The sequence below is a fragment of the Lynx canadensis genome, chromosome A1 (genome assembly GCF_007474595.2).
Source record: "Lynx canadensis isolate LIC74 chromosome A1, mLynCan4.pri.v2, whole genome shotgun sequence".
Lineage (NCBI taxonomy): Eukaryota > Metazoa > Chordata > Mammalia > Carnivora > Felidae > Lynx > Lynx canadensis.
Genome location: NC_044303.2, coordinates 151,257,805 through 151,272,200, shown reverse-complemented (window position 1 = coordinate 151,272,200; position 14,396 = coordinate 151,257,805). Strand labels below are relative to the sequence as shown.

Sequence of the window (14,396 nt, the reverse complement as noted above, 5' to 3'; positions counted from 1 at the left end):
TCAATTCTCTGCTATTTTCTTTGTGTTGTGTTTTTTAAATGATAAGAAAAAATTAAGTAAGACAATGCCACAGGTGTAGTTTCACTAAAAAATAAAAATAACAAATAAGCTACACACCAATCATGTCTTTTTTGGCATTGACTCACTTGTTTTAAACAGACTGTTTATTTTTGTTGGCATCACTGGTGAATAAGACTAAACAGGGACATGGGGAAAGCAAGGATTAAAGAAAACTTGAAAGAAAGGAGAACCTCAGACACATAAGAGTTGGAAGGAAAAGAGAGAAAGAGAAAGGCTGTTGTAAGATAAAAAGACTGGCAGGAGGGGCTCTGCTTAATTTTCATTTTTATTTGTGGACGGCTTTGTGAGTGACATAAAATGATGAGATATTCTTGAATGATTTGGAATCTGTTCTTGATTTTTTGGTGTGACAAATCTCACAAACACTGATTCCAGAGTTTTCTGTGATGCCACTATCAACAAATCCCTCCAACGGCCTTTTTTATTCAGTCACCCATTGTACATTTATCTGAGAGGGAATTTCTTTGTGTACTGAGTAATTTCCATGTTGTGAGGTTTCTTGTCTTCAGTTACCTCCAGTTTTATGCTTTAGTCAGAAAACTCACATAGCATTCAAAAAGGAAAACTCAAAGCAATATAGACTTTTGTGCCTCTTACAAAGAATTAGCGCTGTGTGCCCCTACCAATATAGCAATATATTATATAAGGTCAATACTCCTTTTCACATGCCTCTAATACAGATGCATTTTATGAGGTAGAACAGCAAACACTGAATCACTCTAGTAGAGATACACAAAACAAGTAATTATCGCTAGTTGCAGAAAAATAATTATGCAGTTGTGTGATGAAAACCAGTTTTTAACTGGGAGGAGAAAGTCTACCAAAAGAGCATGTGGAAAAGCTAAATGTTGTGTTCTGGAAAATAAACCATTCTATAAAACTTCCTAATGCAGCTGTATCATCCAGAAGAGGTACCATGCTTTTTTTTTTTTTTTTTTTATAATAGCACATTGCATACTGCATGTAATGCAGTGTGCTTGTGTACAAGGCACACATAATTACTGCTATTTTCTGTTGGCTTTTCTGTCAAAATGACCATTTTCTTTATTATCAATTCATCTAATATTTTAGTAAGAATACCCTTTATTGTCACTTAATGCTTACCAGGTAGTCCTTGATTATGATTCAATAGACACCTAGGATCACTAGCCATTCTTATTTGGAGTCAGCTATTACTATCAAATGTTATTGCATATTCCCTGTGTCCAAGATATATACAAAAGCATTTAGTATCAAAAAAAAAAAAGCTAATGGGGCTTTATTTGTAATGCAGCATATTTTTCTTCACATTATATGGGACATCAACGAAATGTGTACATTTCTACAGAAGGTACTTATCTCAAATATCTACGGTGAGTCCCCACTGCTCTGACATATACCTAGCCCCCATTGAAGCCAAGAGGATTTTGTTTCCCTAATGTTAAGCATGGCTGTTCTGGGCCCTTTAACTAAATCCACTACCATGAATGAACTTAGAGCAGAAACAGCAAGTGCAGCTACATTTAGGCTTATATCAGCATTTCCGTTTAACACATTTTAAAACTACATTTAAGTAATGTGGAGGTTATGACATGAAGTGACAAAACCCAAGCATGTGAGCTGGATGAAACTATCTTTAGCCAGGCTTCCTGGGCCAATGTAGTGAAGTATATGGGCTAAAGAAAGAGGCTCGGCTTTGCCTCTGAATTTTCAGGAGTGTGAAGGCTCTTTTTAAAGTCTTCATATTAAACATATCTTATCTATACACCATAATGGCATCTGTGGCCAGCAAACAAGCCCGTGAAGCTTGAGGAAGTTTCCATCCTAATCCTTTTGATTGCTTCTTGCTGCTTCCTCCCCCTCCCCGCCCCCCACAGTTGCTTGTTGGACTCCATACATACCACTACAAAATGAAAAGAACAAGCAAACAAGACTTCCTTTGGGGCAATATCTGTGGTTGGTTTTAAGTGAAATATAACTTTTCTGAGCAAAGCTTTGAAACTGGTGTAGTAATTTGGGGCTAGGAAAGAACTGGTCAAGATAGGACCTTTAAAAATCCATTTTATAATATGATGACCAGTGCAAATAAATGACAAATACATCTGCATTTAGCATATCTGTACACATGTATCTATATACTCTTAGAAAATGTAGAAACCTTGATGCATGTACCTAGGGCTCTGTATTCATTTTAGCTTACTTATTATTACTAATATCTTTGGGACACCTATCAATTGTAAATCTGTCGTTATCTCTTCATTTCCTAATTAGTTCTAGAGCTTGATAGTAAATGCATATGTTGGTGTGGTATATCACTTTGCCTTTAATAATAAATTATTATACACCATATTCTAAATGTTTTGCTAGACTAATATTTTCCACCGACAATTTCAACGATGCAGTAAAATCAAATATATATTCTCAAATTGTGTATATTGGAGTTTTTAATAGATCCTAAATATCACTAAATATTTTGCTCTTTTACAAGTTATTTTATTTTAAAAGGGGTAAAGTTTTCTTTTAAAACTTGGCAAAATAAACATTTGTTGCTAATCTCATCGCTTGTTTTGCTTAAAGCATGTTAATGATTTTTCTGATTATTTAATATTAACAAGTGCTCTTTTAAAAACGTAGATCTGCTCATTTGGGGTATTGGGTTTTAAATATAATGTTAAGATTAGTGTGATTAAGTACTTTGAATTCTTAAATAATCATTTTAACCACTTCTAACAAATTTAAGTTGAATGCTTTTAAAAGTTCTTCCAAAACCATCGTCGGTTTTATTTTGTAAAATCTGCTTCAAAAATTAGTCTACCACTGTGAATGAATTGCTTTTAATAGAGAGATTGGGGGAAAAAAAGGAAAGGGAGATTTAGGAGAAGAAAAATGTCAAGTGAATCAATATGATTAATTAAATTAAATGTGGATTTATAAAACTCATATTCATAGATTTACACAATATATTCACAGTGACATATAAAACATGTTTTGAAAATCCCTAAATAAAGTCCCATGTACATGAAGGTGTTTTCCATCTTTAAGAAATAAAAAAAAAACCCTTAACAACATAATAGAATTATACAACTTTACTGCCATCTCCTATACATTTCGATAGTTTTTTGACAGAAAAACCAGAACAATTTTAACATGTAAAAGTTTTAAAGAAAATTACATCCATTTTTGCTACTATCTAAGATGTTTATACTTAAGCCAATAGATAATCTTGACTACTAATGCAACACAAATAGTTTTTCTTGTTTTAAATTCACATCAAGGTCATTTTGATGTTAACCCATTAAGTCTACCTATATGGTGTTAACCCGTTAAGCTCGCTATGCTATTCTACTGGATGCCAAAATTGTTAAATTTAACAGGTCAAATATTTATGAAGAATGAATGTCAGTTTTTATAAGCTGTGAAATATGATGTGGAGGAAAGGAACTGCTTCTTAGGTTTCTGAAATTGCTTTTTAAAAATTCAGGTAATACAAAGATAAAAGTGGTACCTTAAACCTACTTGTAGAATTAACATCTATGAATGATAAAAATGACAACAGGGACATTAGCATGGCACAACAGCTAAAATAAGAGATTTGGAGAGAGTATTCAGGTTCAGACAGTACTTAATAGTGTGATTTGTACGCAAATCAATTTGACTTAAGAAAATGAACAGTCTTTAGGTATTAGTTCTGAGTTATAATTACTTCCATCCTCCCAAAAGTCTGTTAATGTTGGTGTGTTTCTCCCCCCGATCCTGTATGTTTCATATTAGTCTAAAATTTTTTCTTCCAGCTTTCATGAAGAGTATAGTATGTTGCTTTCACAAAAAATTCAGTCACAGACCAAGCTATTTTAACATATGACAATTTTTTCCCTGTAAAAAAGGCTCCAAGATAAAGATTTTTACATCACAGAAAAAAATGGAGGAAAATTGAGAGAATACTTTATTTCCTGTAGTAGCTTGCTATTGATGATGAAAAACAAGGAAACAAATGTAATTGGTAAAACAAACCCCAAGGGAAGTTTCAAGTATCTCAAACAGGGGAATATTCTTAGTTGTAAATAGCTCAGTTTTATTTCTAGAACCTAAAATATGTATCTCTGCCCCCCCCACCCCAATCTCACTTCCAATTTCAATATTTCAGCCTTATCAGAGTAAACAAGCTATTGTTAGAATAGAAAACCCAGCTAGGTCTGAGGGCCTGCTGCCACTTCCCTCTCTTCCTAGCACAATCCAGTGCCAATAGCTTTTGGAAAAGGGAAGAAAGAAAGGTCTGCTACTGTGCTGTGTGGAAGCAAAGGGGCAGAGGGGCATCACTTCAATCTCTTGGCTCTGGTCCTTTCTCTCTCGCATCTCCAGAGAAAAGAGATGCTCTTCATTCACAAAACAAAACAAGAAAATCTCTATAATTATTTTTGGCTCAGCTCCATTGAAATGCATTCTCCTGGAAGCATCTCTGTTTTAGATTAAAACAATGCTTAGAATATTCATTCTTTGCTCTTTCTTTCTCACTCACCCTGCACGCCACCCCCAACCACCGCTCTCCCCCAGCCCATCTCATTTTTCTCTTGCTTGCTTATTTCCCAGTCTTGGTTTCTTTTGCTCTCTGTCACTGCCTTTGGTTGTATTTTCTTTTTCTCAATCATACCAAACTTAGGCCTCAGAGTTTGTTAGCATCGATACCTACAAGTGCAACCTAAGGTCTCCATGTTCAATGTCAGTTGGTCAAGACTCATAACCTCTGCCAACCAGGAAGTTTCCCCAATCCTGTGTCCATCATCATATTTTATGATGGTTGATTTGTAATCTGATGTTTCAAAGCAAAAAGTAGGTGATTTCTAGCCTTTTCCTGTTCATTAAAATTGGGAATAAAATTTACTTTCTCTTTCCTCTAGCCCTCTTCAACGCACAGTCCTCAAAAGATGGATAAAATCTTCATTGTCCTTAGTAGGTGGTGGTTATTGAATTCCAGGGGTAAGGTATGGAAAATTTTTTAAATCCAAATTCCATCATTTAGTCACTGACAAAATTGAGCTCAAGAAATCAGAATGTATCTATTAATTTTTTTTTTCTATCACCATCTTTACCTTTGGTTTTGTTTTCCTTAATAAGGGCAAACACTTTTACCATTTCTCTTTTTGTTAAGGGAAAAAAATTACAGCAAGTGGAATATAGAATTCCTGCTTGTGTGTGCATATTAATAAAAGTTATCTGCGCTATGAAACATGGGGTTCTCTTCTCTAAACAGTGGGTTCATTTGTGTCCTGATTTTTATTTATACTGACGTATTTTGTGGAATTCCAACTTCTTATACCTTTCAATTCTTGGCGACTGTAGACAAAAGTTGCTGATTAACCTTTCGTAGACAGAGGTAGATCTGATACCTACTTTGATGAGCATTATGTGTTTTTCTATTTCTCACTTTCTCATTGGAATAATTAATTTGTGCTCATTTCAAATTCTTGGTTGTTAGCAAAGGCATCCAACCTTAGTACCTATCACCCATGGAATGTATCCTATTTAGGGGTGCCTTCTTGCTCCTTTGAACAATGAATGTTTTGTGTGGAGACTGTAATCACATATAAGTAAGAAGTAGCCTTCCTGCACTATCTTGACAAACAAAACAAAATCCTGACAGTTGCCCAGATGTGAAAGGTCTCTGGGATTTCCTATCTGCCCAATAACACTAAAGTAATCTTGTAAACATGTATTTAAAAGAGTTTGAGAATCTATTTCTAAGCCCTCACAAGAACCCTGATTACTGAACTCTATTTGGTTTACCAAATAGAGAGAAAGAAAAGAAAAAAAAAAAAAGAAAAAAAAGGAAAACCACACACACTGCAATTAATTACACTGTAAACATTTAATAAATATTCTTTCTTTCTATCCTTGCCCTTTTCAAAAGGAAAGGTGGTAATTTACATGTGCTATGCCTTTTTCTTCTCATTGTTTTATTTCTTTTCTTCCTGGCTTTCTTTAACTTGTGTAGAAAAGAGGTGGACATGTTTGAGGAGATAGAAATGTTTACCTAGTACATTTATTTTGTCATATAATAAAACAGCCTAGGCACTTTCTACTTTGTCTTAGAAGCTTTGTTAAACCACTAGTTCTGGAAGCTGCATTTTAATTACAAAATATTGTAAAGGAAATACAGTAGGAATATACAATCCTTGATTCTCAGCCAAATGAGAGGAAGTTTAATAGCAATGTATAGTTGCAGGAATGGTTATGTTGGGGATCCATATGCATTTTCAACTCACACATTCAGGCAGTGCAATAAAGCAGGGAAAAAACAGCTGATACACAAAAGGGACCGTCTAGACAGTACCCCATCAGTCTGGCTAAATTTGGTGCTGGCATTCCCAATGGGATTGTAATATAATTGTTCTGGTGTCTGCGTTCATTCCCCCTGTCAAACACCATTCCAAATATATATCCTTCTCCCCCCAACCCTTTTCCTTCCATAAATGTGAAGCCCAAATTGTGCCATGCTAGAGAGAATGTTAGATGGCCCAACACCAAGAAAATGTTATAATTTAGCAAAATCACATTGTTCAATTTCTTAAAAAAAAAAAATCCCTGTTACTTCCTAAGTCCAAACAGAATTAATTCCACTCAAATTTTGATAATTTAAATTAGAACATGGAAAAATTTACATGCAAATACAAATAACCTTGAAATATTGAGCACTTCAGGTGAAAGTAAATAGACCTTTTTACTCCTTTATATTTATTAACCTTTGTTAGAAAATTTAACAGAAATCAGAGATGTGAAAGTGTAATGATGGACATGGATCATAAATTCTAATGAAGGAAAGGCTAATGAAAAAATGTTAAGCAAAAGCACTGAAAAAATGTAAATTGTGTATTTTTTCTTTCTTGGGTTTAAAAGCCATAATATTTTTTGGTCTCTAGCCATCTTTTGAAAGTTAAATTTCTGTTAATTTATATATGAATGCTTCAATTTTTTTGGCTTTTTAAAGGAGAAACCAGAAATATTGATTCAGTGACTTGTGGTAATTATCAATTAATATTTTCTAAATATTCTGGTTTAAGACATCACGAAAATGAAAAGCACTACTTACAGAGTAAAATAAGCTAAACATCCTATCATTAAAATGAATAATGCATACATTATTGATGAAAATGCTTATAATCTAAAAACTTCCACACCATTGAAATTTAGGTGGTCAGATTGATTTTCAAGAAAAATGCAGATTTTGGGATTGCCATATGAAACAATAACCAAATACACTCACTTTATTTTCTGTTCCAAAGTGTCACCTCTGGGCATTGTTTAGATATTAAAATTGACCAGGAAATGTATTTTTAAAATTTTTTTTTAATTCCAAGAAAAATTATCTTGAGAAAGAGGCTGGGCTGTTTTGTTTTATTAATTATGGGTGTATATTTGTACTTCCTGTTTGGAGGTTAGTAATCCTTTCTCTGATCCTATAGAAAGAATTTGTCTCCCTTGTCAGCAGTTTTGAGATGCTAGGTAGACTAGGATCTCAAGTGAGTTAACAAAGTCCGCACCCTCATCAGGGACCACTCTAACTAGAGCAAATTCAAAGAAAATACTTCAGGCACTAGATCCTGGCTTTATCCAACTTTAGGAGGCTGAGAGAGTGGTACACCAACCAAGACTGGGCTAACGAGAAATGGCTGTTCCAGGAAGAAGCAAGACACAGGGCCTCAACCCGCACAAAGACAGAGCACAATTGCACAGAAAATCACCACCAAAGCAATCAGGAAATATTCAGATACATTTTACAGAGGTCTTAAAATTCTCATGTAAAAATGAATGATGAAAGATTATAGAAGTCTTAAAATTCTCACGTGGAAAAATAAGATTAAGAGATTGTGTCTTCTCATTTTTAATTTTTAAAGGTAGCGACTTCATATTTTTTTCCTTCTTTGTATGATATTTTTCTTCCGACTTTGTAGATGGGTATGAGAAACAGGTCGTTTAAAAAAGACAAAATAATGATATTTGAACAGTGATTGCCTAGAACAGGGTGGTTTGCTTGTGATTGTTTTTTAATCACTTTATTTTATTTTTTTACATTATGTACAGGCGGAAAGTGAAAGAAAGGCAGGCTGTAGGCCTCTCTGAGATGAAACAGTGTGGCAAAATCTGAGTTTTATACTTGATTCTCAAACTATTGAATAATATCCTATGAGACCTCTTAGGTCTTAACTGGATTAAAATGAATATATTTGTGCTCTGGCTCTTTTCAGCTAACTAATGTGCATGTGAATTGATAGTGTGCGAGGGAGCCGGTGAGAGCAAGTGTATGTGACACAGGGAAAGGATGCGGGCTCCGGGCTGAGGGTGACTATGAAGGAGCGTGCAGGACGGTGTGGGCTGCCTCCAAGAGTGAGAGCAATGAAAATTAGCAGGCCTTGGGGTCTGGTGCATTTTGTCGAGAGCCAGAAGAGAAGCTTAGCTGGGAGATGAGGAGGGAGGGGAAGCATGGTGAAGGGAGGGAGGGGAAGGGGGTGTGGCGTGTGCGTGTGCGTGTGTGTGCGCGCGTGTGTGTTGGCTCTGAGATGTCAGTTATGGCTGAGCCTTGGGTTTTTGTTTTGTCGGTTCCTAGCGTAAATAGGCTGGAATCTCAGGTTCAGGTTGGAGTGCGTGCAAAGGCATCATCGTTCGAGTTTCTTTTTCTGGACTTTCGCTAGGGCTGCTGCTCGGAACATCGCCGCTGCTACAGAGCAGTGGGGGGAGCAGCAAGGGATGGGGGTCTGTCTGCAGCTGCCCCTCTCACACTTGAATAAAAGAACTTTTTTTCAGGGGTAGGGAAGCTGTGAATACCTTTCCCAATAAGAGATGAGGCATATTGAAAACTATATTAAATTACCCTGATTAACAATTTAGCCACGAACAGGGGAGCTTTGGGAGATCTCTATAGGCAGGACTGGGGGCTATTCATGCCAGCAGCTAAGAGGTCGAAAGGTTTCTGAAGTTCACAGGCTCAGAGCCTTTGTTATGCTAACAGACAATCTCAAATCAGCTGCCTAGTGGAGTGTGAAATATAAATGATTCCTTGAGAACTTCCAATAAGTTGTCACTCTTGCTCTCCAAATACCGGGACAGGCTGCTAATTTCTAGCAGGCCCTTTTGCAACATCGCTAGCCCTAAATGAATGCCTTTGTAGTTCAAATAATCTTTTCAAGGGAGCTGTCCTATCATCATAGCCCAAATGCATCTTGGTTTTGACTATTAAATGAAAATCAGGGCTCAGCAGTGCTTGACTTTTCCAAGCGGTCCGATGTTTGGGAAGGGTGGCGGCAGCTCTCATGCACAACAAGTTAGCACCCACTGCAGGAGGGCCAGGGCATTAATAACAGCTCGAGGCCCCAGGAGCTACCCCAACTCTCACCCCCACTCCCTACCAGGAACAATGCTCTGGGAGAGATTTACGTGGCTTCCCTCAGGCTAGACTACCTTCCTCTTTCAACCACACCAACATCTCTCTGATTTATGGACCCTCTGCCCAAGAGGACAGCCAGCTGACCTGCGAGCATCTGACTGGTCACTTCGAAGCATCAGCTTTGGAGATGGATGTATTCATTCTTCAGGGCATGCAAGGCCAAGGGGAAGAGGGCAAGGTGTGTGTGTCCAGGCTGTGCCCCTGGTATCAGATGCTTGTGGATATTATTTTATCATTTTCCCATAAGGAAGATAGGAACATGGCTTCTGATCTTGGGTGTGACCCATTGAGCATGTCCAGATGGATAGAAAGAGGTCCTGGCCCTCTGAGTCTGAATTACAAAGCTTTTTAAATGAGGAAAACCACTTCCCACTCCAAAACCAACACAAGTTGGAGGCAGTGGGAATGAGAATCTATCTGGGAAAGCATGTGCCCAAATTAAACATTCTACTAAGAAAGGACAAAGCTAATTTATACAAATAAAGAAAACACATGAAAGAGAGGACAGAAACCAAGGAAATTAGAAATCCGTCTCCATCGGTCTTGCCAAAGGAAGGAATAAAACCTTAGCAGTAATAATTTAGGTCCTAAAAATGTTGATATTTCTGACTCTATGTGATCTACTTCTTTGCTGAAATACAAAAAAGACCATGATATCACAGAAGTCTCTGTTTTTTTTTTTTTTTTTCCAGACAGAGCAGGTTTGATTTTTGGCAGGGAATGGGGGGGAAAAAAACCAAATGGGCTGTATTTCTTAATATATTCCTAAGGTAAGTTTATAAACATATAAATGTACAAAAGCAATATATTTTAATACACCCTTAGGTAACTTCATAAATCTTGATGATGCAGCTCTACAGAAAAACCAAAAGCCTGATTCCCCTTCATCTTCTTCCTCTAACTACGATTTAAAATACTACACCAAAAGTGTTTGGGGGAGTTCATTTTGATTGGCATAGAAACTGGTGTAAGTAAACACTTTTTTTTTTTTTTTTGCGTTGGGTATACCAAGACTTATCACTATATATTGATAATTAAATATAAAAAAGCGGTAGTATAACTTATACCAATTTTGAAATGACCTAGCTTACATGTTTAAATCTTATTTTTAAAAAAGCCAGGACACAAAATACAATAGGAAAGGACTCTGGGATTCAACTCAGAGAATCTGGCCGTCAGAATAGGAGAGAGTGTTTAGTAATCAGGTCATTATTTGTCTTTCAAATCCGTATTTGTTTCACTCAGTAAAACAATCTGCAAATAATATTGGCTAGAAAAATTAGTTCAGATTACTGACATTGAAGGAGTAAAAATAAAGTTTGTGGTTTCTTCTGCCAAATACCAGAATTAGATACTAATTTGTTACTGATCCCCTCACACCCTTTTCAGAGGGACTTAGGATCCTGGATATCCTTATTTCAGAGATAGCAGAATGATTGGCTTCGGATGCACTTCTAATTACACACAGAACTTCTAATTACACACAGAAAGGCAATAGCTCAAAGTTCAGTGGATCTGACACAACTTGCTTAAATTTAACTTTTCATCCCCTCTCCGTTTAAAAATTTTTAATTAATATGAAACTATAAGCATCTACATGTTACTGACACATGCTGGATATTCAGAAAAGAAACACCTTCTCTGTGCTTCCGAATACTTATTTTACCACTTCCAAGTGTCCTCTCTCTTTCCCGTCTTTAACACATCAAAACAGGGAAGAAAGCGCTTTTGTGTTATAACTACAGAGAAAACATTTGAGAATGTGTCAATGCTGTGAATACCAGCACCAGTTTGGGGGTTGGTTTGTTTTTCCCCCTGCCGTGGTATTTCTTTTCCCTTTGCTTTTGCAGTCTTTAAACTCTGACCACTTTGAGAAAAGCAATGGTTGAAATGAAAAGTTAGGACAAATTGTGTTAAACCTGTGTGTTGCCAGAATATGAGCATGATGAAAGCAGTGTTAGGACATTACAGACCCAGAGCAGCTCTCCACACACAGAAAATTAAAATAAAAAATAAAAAGCTGGTCTTTTTTCTTTTTTTTTTTTACTTTCTTAAATACTTAAGACCTGAGAGAAAAGGAATCCCTATTTAAAAAAAAAAAAAAAAAAAAAACACACAAAAAACAACTTTCCAAGGTCGCCATTTCTCCAGATTGGGGGTATCTGAATACGTGTGTTTGTGTATGTGCATGTGAGAGTGTGTTTGGAGAGAAAAGAAAGAATGGGGGAGGAGGAAGGGCAGATAACTTTACTGACATATTAATTCTTTAGATAGTAGTAAATGAATGGTCCAAATAGACATTTGTTTCCCTTAATAGGTTTTGTACAGGTCTCTTACAAGCTGTGGCATATGCTTCATTTATATGTATATTTATTTAGAAGGATTGAGAATAATAGGTGTAGTTTGTCTGTAGTCGCAGTTATTATTTAAAGTCCAAAGAGGTTACAACTTTTTTCTACCCCAAACACGAATACAAAGGTCTCTTGTATGTGCTTCCTTGCACTACGTTCAAGGCCAATTAAAAATAAAGGTAATATTCTAACTCTCGAGCCTTGGGAGGAGAAAGAAGGCTAAAAGGCAAAATGACTCCAAGATGGCTGCCTCTTCCTTCTTCCCCCTCCTTTCTGCCTATTTTCCACATAGAAATTAATGTAATATTTTGTTTAGAAATCACATTGTAGGTCATTTGCAAATGAGGCAGCCTCGGAGGCACCAGTATCTGCCTAGAATACTCTCACGATGCCATCGAGGTATGGAGAGATTAAAATGCAAACATTCAAATGTATTTAGATTTGTACACAGTGGCTAGACTCACACACATACACACTTGAATGTATGAACAACACACACAGCTGCAAATGGAATAAAGGGCTGAAATCCTTCTTAATTCTTAGGACAGAGGGCAAAGGAGGGCGCCAGGCCACCTCCTTCCTCCCCAAAGGTTCGAAAATACCCTGTTCATGGTCTGGATTCGATTTTTTAAAAAAGATATATCTTTCTGATGACTCTCTCATTAGGCAGACTTCTAAAGTCTGGGGAGACAAGATTTCCATAAATTATCTCTCTAACTCATCTCATGCTGGTACAAAATGCAACGCTAAAATTGTTTTTTTTTTTTTACTTTTGCATTTTTTTAAAAGAGAGAATAGCAAGCTAACCAGCTTCCTCACTAACATGTTAAAGGATTAAGATCACTGGTAATTACTGCTATTAATTATAATAAATATATATTCTCAGTGATAAAATCCCACCCATAAAGCTAAACTAAAATCATGTCGAGAATAAATAAAAGTATATTTGGGGCTTTATAACAGATTTATAGCAGGTTACTCTCTAGACTGGAGTGCACTAGGCATAGAACAAAGCAAATGGTTTAGTTCCTATAGGAAATATATTAAAAAGGAAAAAAAAAGAAAAAAGCCCACAACCCTTTATCTAAAAGCCATCAGGGACAAGCACTCAATACAAGTTAACAAGCAGGAACTGATAAGATAACATTTATATGAGGTCAGAAGTCAAATGCCAGTCAAAGGCTTTTAACCTCTTGGGTCATAAACAGGAATAGTTAAAAGTGAGAGGTAGTTATTTATCGGATATTAAGGGTACCTGATCATTGCCAGAGAATCACCAATGATGAAACTAATTAGGATTTATAGAAAAAGAACTTTGTAGCTGTTCAAAGAAAATTAACCTACAAACCCATCATTCTGCAATTGGTAGAGAGAAAAACAAACAAAAAAACCCACCCTTCTTTTGAGGGGGAAAAGAAATCTAGCAATTTAAACAGATTTAGTAACAAAATCTCTCTCAGAAACAATATTTAAAGTTAATGTATATATTGATTAATATATGGTAAATGATAGACCTTGTAAATTCTGTATTAACCATCTTAAAACAAAAAGAAGCATCACATAATTTATTTTCAATTTTTGTTCTTTTTCTTTTATTCCCTCCTTCACACCTCCTAAATTAGACAGGATATAACTCCGATTTCACAATACTTCTTGCCCTTAGAATGCCGTCATTTATAAATTTAAAAATATATATGTATTCTAACAGCAATTATTTGAAAACATCAGAATATCGAAACTGCTTAATTAAAATTTTATCTTCATCTATCCAGAGAAACAGATGTCTCTTCCTTTATTTGCTGTCAGGATATTTTCCTTTGTTTTGATTTTTGTCCTTTTTGTCTTTTTTTTAGGTTCACATTCCAAACAGTTCGTGGTCTCAGAGTCCATGCTGGCTTATATTTTCAAAGCATACCACCCTCCCCCCCCTTTTTTTTTTCTCTTTTGCAATAAAAGAAAGCAGATCTAGATATTTCTTTCTAGAGAGAGATAGAGGGATTGTTGTTAGGCCTGCTAAGGCCCACTGTTTCTTTAAACAGAGTCCACAATACACTAGGCGAACATTGTGGATTTAAAATGCTTTTAAATATTTATCAGAAGTATTTTATCATCATATTCAAATGACACCTGGAGTGCACTCACCTTTATTGACAATCTCTGTTCTGAAAGTCCATTTGCTTCCTTAAAGCCCCCCAAGCAGAACAAGGACTACCCGTTTTCATTCAGTTAATGTTTAGTAAAAAACCAAGCAACCTTAATCAGCATGCTGATTGCATCGTCAACTAACAAATAATTTACTACTCTGAGCATTGCATTCCATTAAAAGCTCATTAAATTTTCTGTTCTCCAATGGGAGGTTTAGCTTTTGAACTGCATGCTTTTGCTTCGAATGATCATTTATTCAATTTTTGCAAAATGTTGTGTTTTTTTTTTTTCCTAAAGTATAGGTGAGCATTTCAATACCTATAGACTACAGGCATATGGAAACACAGTTCAGGGTTTGAGAATGTTCCATTTGATTTATAGACTCTGTTTAATAAAAATTCAAC

At 35.9% G+C, this 14,396-nt stretch overlaps 1 long non-coding RNA gene across 1 annotated transcript in view; it reads right to left on the bottom strand.

The window, feature by feature from the left end:
• The window catches only part of LOC115505915, a 45,811-nt gene extending 31,766 nt beyond the window's left edge, over positions 1–14,045 (bottom strand). Inside the window, exon 1 of the long non-coding RNA XR_003966184.1 lies at positions 13,990–14,045. This is a non-coding gene — a long non-coding RNA (uncharacterized LOC115505915). The remainder of the gene's footprint in view (positions 1–13,989) is intronic.
• Between the last annotated feature and the right edge of the window lie 351 nt (positions 14,046–14,396).